Raw genomic sequence first — 10986 nt, forward strand, 5'->3', positions numbered from 1 at the left:
TCCTTTTTTTATTATCTGTCAATGAATATTCTAATGGGAATGGAATTTCATAATACCGAAAGAGAAAAGCTAGCAATTTGGAACGCAAATTGCGTTTTAATACGTCTCACTATTCTAATTTTTTAGAAGAAATGGCCTTTATTATTTCTTTTTTATCACTGATCCAAATATTTCATCGAAGGTGTGGATTTACAAGAACGTGTTGGATTTCTTAGCTAGTGTACTAAGACCGGAACAACGAATTTCGCAAGCCAACTGTTATGGTTTGAAACCACTTTGATTTAACCATAAATCCAAAAAAAAAATCTACCTCCTATCTTTTTCATGTATTTTTCTGATCAGGAAAAATACAAAATTATGTCAGTTATTTTGAAGTCTCCAGAAGGCATTCTTCTGCTCTGCTTCTGTTACTCAAGAAATGAAAGAGTTAGGTAGTCGAGGTATTCCAGTATTTCCCTGTTACTTTCTCATGTCTGTAGATACGAATACACACATGAAGTATTTGATTTGTGCAATTTATTTATCCCATAAAAAACATCAATACTAAGATCGGCTAAAACAAAATGATATCCCGAAGGGATAACTAAAAAACTTAATAAAACTGATATGACTGCTATAGAGGGTCCAATGCTAAATAAAGAATGGGTCAAATCTACAGGGGGCATGCAAATCGAATGCGAAAGAAAGGAAAACATTTCTGTTTCTTCTGCTTCAATGCCGTGATACACTCCTTTCTTTCTCTCAATTGAAGAAGTAATTGGAAAATAAAACAGCAAGTACAAAAATGAGTAATAAACCCCAGTATAGACTGGTACGATTCAATTCAACATTTTGTTCATTCGGGTTTGATTGTGTCAATTTTTTCCAGCAATAATATAATATCTTATATTATCTTATTTTGATTTAATAGAAATTAGAAATTCTCTATAGCAAATTACTGTGGTATGTAAAATACACACAGAGGAAAAAAGAAAAAAGGATCCTAATCCTTGGGTTAATCAATTTTAGCTAGTTGATGGGAAAATACGAATTAATGGTAATGGTCTTAGGGCGATTTAGTTCGGGGAAATGGGAAGGGGAACCAGTCGAAGACCCCACCGTGGTATGCGCCAATAAGACCACCAAAGGCCTTTGTGGCACTAGTGGTACACAGAAGTCATGGGTGATCATTGGTCCGATGCTTCGGGCGAAACCAATTCCCAGGGTGTGACGGGCGGTATCTGTACTGCGGGTCTTCCGTTACCCCGCCTCGTGTCATATTGACCCATTTGCACCGAAACAAAGGGACCTTAAAACCACCTCCATAGTTAAGTTCCCGTATGTCCTCTATGTAACCATAATATGTTTCCTTTCCCATGTTGGTTGTTGCATCAAAGCGGACACCACTGTTTTGGTTGGTGCTCTTCTTATCTTGGGCGATCGTGTAAAATGTATTCCCATTTATCTCGTACCCTTTGGAAGTCATTATATTCAAAGATGGTAACTAGGACAACAAGTACATGTCATCTTCAATATCACCATCATGCATGGCACATGTCTGCAACCAACCGACAAAAGTCCCTATTTGTTCACGTGTAATCCAGTCGTCAGACTGCTCCGGGTGTTTGGAGTGTAGAAAATCCTTGTGTTCCTCCATATATGGAGCCACCAAGGCGGAATTCTGTAGAACTGTGTAGTGTGCTTCAGTGAGAGAATGCCCGTCCATACATATTATTTGATCCCCTCCTAGCATGCCTTTTCCATCCAGTGTGCCCTTATGCCGCGATTCAGAAACACCAATCGGCTTAAGGTCAGGAATATGTTGGGGATCATTGTAGAAATTAAAAAAAATTCTATGCATCACCAAGATCAATCTATGGAGTAACTGACAACGAGAGAGACGGGAGTGCATCTTCATACCCTTGAAGATCGCGAGATGGAAGCGTTACAAGAACGCGGATGAAGGAGTCGTACTCGAAGCGATTCAGATCGTGGTGGATTCCGATCTTAGCGCCGAATAATGGCACCTCCGCGTTCAACACACGTGCAGCCCGGTGATGTCTCCCGCGCCTTGATCCAGCAAGGAGGAGGGAGAGGTTGAGGAAGATGGCTCCAATAGCAGCACGATGGCGTGGTGGTGGTGGAGTGGCAGTTCTCCGGCAGGGCTTCGCCAAGCTCGCGCAGAGGAGGAGAGGTGTTGGGGAGGGGAGGGGCTGCTCCTTGGATGTGGTGTTGCAGCCCTCCCCTCACCCCTCTATTTATAGGGAGAAGGGGGAAGGGGGCCGGCCCCTCTAGATGGGATCTAGAGGGGGGGTCGGCGGCCAAGGGGGGAGGGGGCTTGCCCCCCAAGCAAGGGGGGCGCCCCCCTTAGGGTTCCCCCGCAACCCTAGGTGCATGGGGCTGGTTCCTTTCCACCTACAGCCCATAAGGCCCTCCGGGATAGGTGGACCCTCCCGGTGGACCCATGGAACCCCTCCGGTGGTCCCGGTACAATACCGGCATACCCCCCGAATATTTCCGGTGACTGTATGATGACTTCCCATATATAAATCTTCACCTCCGGACCATTCCGGAACTCCTCTTGACGTCTGGGATCTCATACGGGATCCAAATAACATTCGGTAATCACATACAAATCTTCCTTATAACCCTAGCGTCATCGAACCTTAAGTGTGTAGACCCTACGGGTTCGGGAATCACACAGACATGACCGAGATAGTTCTCCGGCCAATAACCAACATCGGATCTGGATACCAATGCTGGCTCCCACATGTTCCACGATGATCTCATCGGATGAACCACGATGTCGAGGATTCAAGTAATCCCGTATACAATTCCCTTTGTCAATCGGTACATTACTTGCCCGAGATTCGATCGTCGGTATCCCAATACCTCGTTCAATCTCGTTACCGGCAAGTCACTTTACTCATTCCATAATGCATGATCCCGTGACTAACCACTTAGTCACATTGAGCTCATTATGATGATGCATTACCGAGTGGGCCCAGAGATACCTCTTCGTCATCCGCAGTGACAAATCCCAGTCTCAATTCATGCCAACCCAACAGACACTTTCGGAGATACCTGTAGAGCACCTTTATAGTCACCAAGTTACGTTGTGACGTTTGGTACACCCAAAGCACTCTTACGGTATCCGGGAGTTACACAATCTCATGGTCTAAGGAAATGATACTTGACATTAGAAAAGCTTTAGCAGACGAACAACACGATCTTGTGCTATGCTTACTATTGGGTCTTGTCCATCACATCATTCTCCCAATGATGTGATCTCGTTATCAATGACATCCAATGTCCATAGTCAGGAAACCATGACCATCTGTTGATCAACGAGCTAGTCAACTAGAGGCTTACTAGGGACATGTTGTGGTCTATGTATTCAACATGTATTACGGTTTCCGGTCAATACAATTATAGCATGAATTAGTAGACAATTATCATGAACAAGGAAATATAATAATAATCATTTTATTATTGCCTCTAGGGCATATTTCCAACAGTCTCCCACTTGCACTAGAGTCAATAATCTAGTTACACTGTGATGAATCAAACACCCATAGAGTTTTGGTGTTGATCATGTTTTTCTCGCGGAAGAGGTTTAGTCAGTGGATCTGCGACATTCAGATCCGTATGCACTTTGCAAATATCTATGTCTCCATCTTGAACATTTTCATGAATGGAGTTGAAGCGACGCGTGATATGCCTGGTCTTCTTGTGAAACCTGGGCTCCTTGGCAAGGGCAATAGCTCTAGTGTTGTCACAGAAGAGAGTCATCGGCCCCGACGCATTGGGAATAACTCCTAGGTCAGTAATGAACTGCTTCATCCAGATTGCTTCATGTGCTGCCTTCGAGGCTGCCATGTACTCCGCTTCACATGTAGATCCCGCCACGACGCTTTTCTTGCTACTGCACCAGCTTACTGCCCCACCATTCAAAATATACACGTATCCGGTTTGTGACTTGGAGTGATCCAGATTTGTGTCAAAGCTAGCATCGACGTAACCCTTTACGACGAGCTCTTCGTCACCTCCATAAATAAGAAACATATTCTTAGTCCTTTTCAGGTACTTCAGGATATTTTTGACCGCTGTCCAGTGTTCCATGCTGGGATTACTTTGGTACCTTGCTACCAAACTCACGACAAGGTTTACATCAGGTCTGGTACACAACATGTCATACATAATAGACCCTATTGCCGAGGCATAGGGTATGACACTCATCTTTTCTCTATCTTCTACCGTGGTCGGGCATTGAGCTGAGCTCAATTTCACACCTTGCAACACAGGCAAGAATCCCTTCTTGGACTGATCCATATTGAACTTCTTCAATATCTTATCAAGGTATGTGCTTTGTGAAAGACCTATGAGGTGTCTCGATCTATCTCTATAGATCTGGATGCCTAATATGTAAGCAACTTCTCCAAGGTCCTTCATTGAAAAACACTTATTCAAGTAGGCCTTTATGTTGTCCAAAAGTTCTATATCATTTCCCATCAAAAGTATGTCATCCACATATAATATGAGAAATACTACAGAGCTCCCACTCACTTTCTTGTAAATGCAGGCTTCTCCGTAAGTCTGCATAAACCCAAACGCTTTGATAATTTCATCAAAGCAAATGTTCCAACTCCGAGGTGCTTGCACCAGCCCATAGATGGAGCGCTGGAGCTTGCATACCTTGTTAGCATTCTTAGGAACGACAAAACCTTCCGGTTGCATCATATACAATTCTTCCTTAAGATAGCCGTTAAGGAATGCCGTTTTGATTTCCATTTGCCATATCTCATAATCATAGTATGCGGCAATTGCTAACATGATTCAGACGGACTTCAGCTTCGCTACGGGAGAGAAGGTCTCATCGTAGTCAACCCCTTGAACTTGTCGATAACCCTTAGCGACAAGTCGAGCCTTATAGATGGTAACATTACCATCCGCGTCCGTCTTCTTCTTAAAGATCCATTTATTTTCTATCGCTTGCCGATCATTGGGCAAGTCCGTCAAAGTCCATACTTTGTTTTCATACATGGATCCTATCTCGGATTGCATGGCTTCAAGCCATTTGTTGGAATCTGTGCCCGCCATCGCTTCTTCATAGTTCGAAGGTTCACCGTTGTCTAACAACATGATTTCCAGGACAGGGTTGCCATACCATTCTGGTGTGGAACGTGTCCTTGTGGACCTACGAAGTTCAGTTGCAACTTGATCCGAAGTACCTTGATCATCATCATTAACTTCCTCTCTAGTCGGTGCAGGCACCACATAAACATTTTCCTGAGCTGTGCTACTTTCCGGTTCAAGAGGTAGTACTTTATCAAGTTCCACTTTCCTCCCACTTATTTCTTTCGAGAGAAACTCTTTCTCCAGAAAGGACCCATTCTTGGCAACAAAGATCTTGCCTTCGGATCTGAGGTAGAAGGTATACCCAATGGTTTCCTTAGGGTATCCTATGAAGATACATTTTTCCGACTTGGCTTCGAGCTTTTCAGGTTGAAGTTTCTTGACATAAGCATCGCATCCCCAAACTTTTAGAAACGACAACTTAGGTTTCTTCCCAAACCATAATTCATACGGTGTCATCTCAACAAATGTAGACGGTGCCCTATTTAAAGTGAATGTAGCTGTCTCTAAAGTGTATCCCCAAAATGATAGCGGTAAATCGGTAAGAGACATCATAGATCGCACCATATCCAATAGAGTGCGATTTTACGATGTTCGGACACACCATTACACTGAGGTGTTCCAGGCGGCGTGAGTTCTGAAACAATTCCACATTTCCTTAAGTGCGTACCAAAATCGTGACTTAAATATTCTCCCCCACGATCTGATCATAAGAACTTTATTTTTCTGTCACGCTGATGAAGGAAATATGCCCTAGAGGCAATAATAAAGTTATTATTTATTTCCTTGTATCATGATAAATGTTTATTATTCATGCTAGAATTGTATTAACCAGAAACATAATACATGTGTGAATACATAGACAAACATAGTGTCACTAGTATGCCTCTACTTGACTAGCTCGTTTATCAAAGATGGTTACGTTTCCTAGCCATGGACAAAAGAGTTGTCATTTGATTAACGGGATCACATCATTGGGAGAATGATGTGATTGACTTGACCCATTCCGTTAGCCTAGCACTTGATTGTTTAGTATATTGCTATTGCTTTCTTCATGACTTATACATGTTCCTGTAACTATGAGATTATGCAACTCCCGTTTACCGGAGGAACACTTTGGGTGCTACCAAACGTCACAACGTAACTGGGTGATTATAAAAGAGCTCTACAGGTGTCTCCAAAGGTACATGTTGAGTTGGCATATTTCGAGATTAGGATTTGTCACTCCGATTGCCAGAGAGGTATCTCTGGGCCCTCTCGGTAATGCACATCACTATAAGCCTTGCAAGCAAATGTAGCTAATGAGTTAGTTGCGGGATGATGCATTACATAACGAGTAAAGAGACTTGCCGGTAACGAGATTGAACTAGGTATTGAGATATCGACGATCGAATCTCGGGCAAGTAACATACCGATGACAAAGGGAACAAACGTATGTTGTTATGCAGTTCAACCGATAAAGATCTTCGTAGAATATGTAGGAGCCAATATGGGCATCCAGGTTCCGCTATTGGTTATTGACCAGAGAAATGTCTCGGTCATGTCTACATAGTTCTCGAACCCGTAGGGTCCGCACACTTAACGTTACGATGACAGTTTTATTATGAGTTTATAAGTTTTGATGTACCGAAGTTTGTTCGGAGTCCCGGATGTGATCACGGACATGACGAGAAGTCTTGAAATGGTCGAGACATAAAGATTGATATATTGGACGGATATATTTGGATACCGGAAAGGTTCCGGATGAGATTGGAAATATACAGGAGCTCCGGGAGGTTACCGGAACCCCCCGGTAAGTATATGGGCCTTATTGGGCCTTAGTGGAAAGGAGGGAGAAGGAGCAAAGGAGGCCCCCCCAAGCCCAATCCGAATTGGGAGGGGGGCCGGCCCCCCCTTTCCTTCTTCCCTCCCCTCTCTTCCTTCCCTCTCCTACTCCTAATAGGAAAGGGGGGGCCAAACCTACTTGGAGTAGGATTGCCCCCCCTAGGGCGCGCCTCTCCCCTTGGCCGGCCCCCTCCTCCTCTCCCCCTTTATATACGGGGGAGGGGGCACCCCTAGAACACACAAGTTGATCTACGGATTGTTCCTTAGCCGTGTGCGGTGCCCCCCTCCATCATATTCCACCTCGGTCATATCATCGCGGAGTTTAGGCGAAGCCCTGCGCCGGTAGAACATCATCATCATCACCACGCCATCGTGCTGACGGAACTCATCCCCGATGCTTTGCTGGATTGGAGCCCGGGGGACATCATCGAGCTGAACATGTGCTGAACACGGAGGTGCCGTACGTTCGGTGCTTGGATCGGTCAGATCATGAAGACGTACGACTACATCAACCGCGTTGTCATAACGCTTCCGCTTACGGTCTACGAGGGTACGTGGACAACACTCTCCCCTCTCGTTGCTATACCATCACCATGATCTTGCGTGTGCGTAGGAAATTTTTTGAAATCACTACGTTATGCAACAGTGGCATCCGAGCCTGGTTTTATGCGTTGATGTTATATGCACGAGTAGAACACAAGTGAGTTGTGGGCGATACAAGTCATACTGCTTACCAGCATGTCATACTTTGGTTCAGCGGTATTGTTGGATGAAGCGGCCCGGACCGACATTACGCGTACGCTTACGCGAGACTGGTTTTACCGCCGTGCTTTGCACACAGGTGACTAGCGGGTGTCTGTTTCTCCAACTTTAGTTGAATCGAGTGTGGCTACGCCCGGTCCTTGCGAAGGTTAAAACAGCACTAACTTGACAAACTATTGTTGTGGTTTTGATGCGTAGGTAAGAACGGTTCTTGCTCATCCCGTAGCAGCCACGTAAAACTTGCAACAACAAAGTAGAGGACGTCTAACTTGTTTTTGCAGGGCATGTTGTGATGTGATATGGTCAAGACGTGATGCTATATTTTATTGTATGAGATGATCATGTTTTGTAACCGAAGTTATCGGCAACTGGCAGGAGCCATATGGTTGTCGCTTTATTGTATGAAATGCAAACGCCCTGTAATTGCTATACTTTATCTCTAAGCGGTAGCGATAGTCGTATAAGCAATAGATGGCGTAAACGACAACGATGCTACGATGGAGATCAAGGTGTCGCGCCGGTGACGATGGTGATCACGATGGTGCTTCGGAGATGGAGATCACAAGCACAAGATGATGATGGCCATATCATATCACTTATATTGATTGCATGTGATGTTTATCCTTTATGCATCTTATCTTGCTTTGATTGACAGTAGCATTTTAAGATGATCTCTCACTAATTATCAAGAAGTGTTCTCCCTGAGTATGCACCATTGCGAAAGTTCTTCGTGCTGAGACACCACGTGATGATCGGGTGTGATGGGCTCTACGTTCAAATACAACGGGTGCAAAACAGTTGCACACGCGGAATACTCAGGTTAAACTTGAAGAGCCTAGCATATACAGATATGGCCTCGGAACACGGAGACCGAAAGGTCGAGCGTGAATCATATAGTAGATATGATCAACATAGTGATGTTCACCATTGAAAACTACTCCATCTCACGTGATGATCGGACATGGTTTAGTTGATATGGATCACGTGATCACTTAGAGGATTAGAGGGATGTCTATCTAAGTGGGAGTTCTTAAGTAATATGATTAATTGAACTTAAATTTATCATGAACTTAGTCCTGGTAGTATTTTCCAAATTATGTTGTAGATCAATAGCTTGCGTTGTTGCTTTCATATGTTTATTTTGATATGTTCCTAGAGAAAATTATGTTGAAAGATGTTAGTAGCAATGATGCGGATTGGATCCGTGATCTGAGGTTTATCCTCATTGCTGCACAAAATAATTATGTCCTTAATGCACTGCTAGGTGACAGACCTATTGCAGGAGCAGATGGAGACGTTATGAACGTTTGGCTAGCTCAATATGATGACTACTTGATAGTTTAGTGCACCATGCTTAACGGCTTAGAATCGGGACTTCAAAGACGTTTTGAACGTCATGGACCATATGAGATGTTCCAGGAGTTGAAGTTAATATTTCAAGCAAATACCCGAGTTGAGAGATATGAAGTCTCCAACAAGTTCTATGGCTAAAAGATGGAGGAGAATTGCTCAACTAGTGAGCACGTGCTCAGATTGTCTGGGTACTACAATCGCTTGAATCAAGTGGGAGTTAATCTTCCAGATAAGATAGTGATTGACAGAGTTCTCTAGTCACCATCACTAACTTAGTAGAACTTTGTGATGAACTATAGTATGCAAGGGATGACGAAAACGATTCCCGAGCTCTTCGTGATGTTGAAATCGACGAAGGTAGAAATCAAGAAAGAGCATCAAGTGTTGATTGACAAGATCACTAGTTTCAAGAAAAGGGCAAAGGGGAAGAAAGGGAACTTCAAGTAGAATGACAAGCAAGTTGTCACTCCCGCGAAGAAGCCCAAAGCTGGACCAAAGCCTGAAACTGAGTGCTTACACTGCAAAGGAAATGGTCACTGGAAGCGGAAATGCCTTAAATATTTGGTGGATAAGAAGGATGGCAAAGTGAACAAGGGTATATTTGATATACAGGTGTTTGATGTGTCCCTTACTAGTGTTTATAGTAGCCCCTAAGTATTTGATACTTGTTCGGTTGCTAAGATTAGTAACTCAAAACAGGAGTTACATAATAAACAGAGACTAGTTGAGGGAAAGTGACGATGAGTGTTGGAAATAGTTCCAAGATTGATATGATCATCATCACACACTCCCTATATTTTCGAGATTGGTGTTAAACCTAAATAAATGTTATTTAGCGTTTGCGTTGAGCATGAATATGATTTGATCATGTTTATTGCGATACGGTTATTCATTTGAAGTTAAAGAATATTTATTCTGTTTACATGAATAAGACCTTCGATGGTTATACACCCAATGAAAATAGTTTGTTGGATCTCGATTGTAGTGATACACATATTCATAATATTGATGCCAAAAGATGCAAAGTTAATAATGATAGTGCAACTTATTTGTGGCACTGCCGTTTGGGTCATATCGGTGTAAAGCGCATGAAGAAACTCCATAAAGATGGATTTTCGGAATCACTTGGTTATGAATCATCTGATGCTTGCGAACCGTGCCTTTTGGGCAAGATGACTAAAACTCCGTTCTCGGGAACAATGGAACAAGCTATTGACTTATTGCAAATAATACATACCGATGTATGTGATTCAATGAGTGTTGATGCTCGTGGCAAGTATCGTTATTTTCTGACCTTCACAAGATGATTTGAGCAGATATGGGTATATCTACTTAATGAAGCACAAGTCTGAAACATTTGAAAAGTTCAAAGAATTTCAGAGTGAAGTGGAGAATCATCGTAACAAGAAAATAAAGTTTCTGTGATTTGATCACGGAGACAAATATTTGAGTTACGAGTTTTGTCTTCAATTAAAACAATGTGGAATAGTTTCACAAACTCACGCCACCTGGAACACCACAATGTAATGGTGTGTCCGAACGTCGTAATCGTACTTTACTAGATATGGTGCGATCTATGATATCTCTTATCAGTTTACCACTATCGTTTTGGGGTTATGCATTAGAGACAGCTGCATTCACGTTTAATAGGGCACCATCTAAATCCTTTGAGACGACATCGTATGAAGTATGGTTTAACAGTAAACCTAAGCTGTCGTTTCTTAAAGTTTGGAGTTGCGATGCTTATATGAAAAAAGTTTTTCAACCTGATAAGCTCGAACCCCAATCAGAGAAGTGCGTCTTCATAGAATACCCAAAGGTAACTATTGGGTACACCTTCTATCACAGATCCGAAGGCAAGTTATTCGTTGCTAAGATGGATCCTTTCTAGAGAAGAAGTTTCTCTCGAAAGAAGTGAGTGGGAGGAAAGTA

Source organism: Triticum aestivum, chromosome 4A, assembly GCF_018294505.1.
Source record: "Triticum aestivum cultivar Chinese Spring chromosome 4A, IWGSC CS RefSeq v2.1, whole genome shotgun sequence".
NCBI lineage: Eukaryota > Viridiplantae > Streptophyta > Magnoliopsida > Poales > Poaceae > Triticum > Triticum aestivum.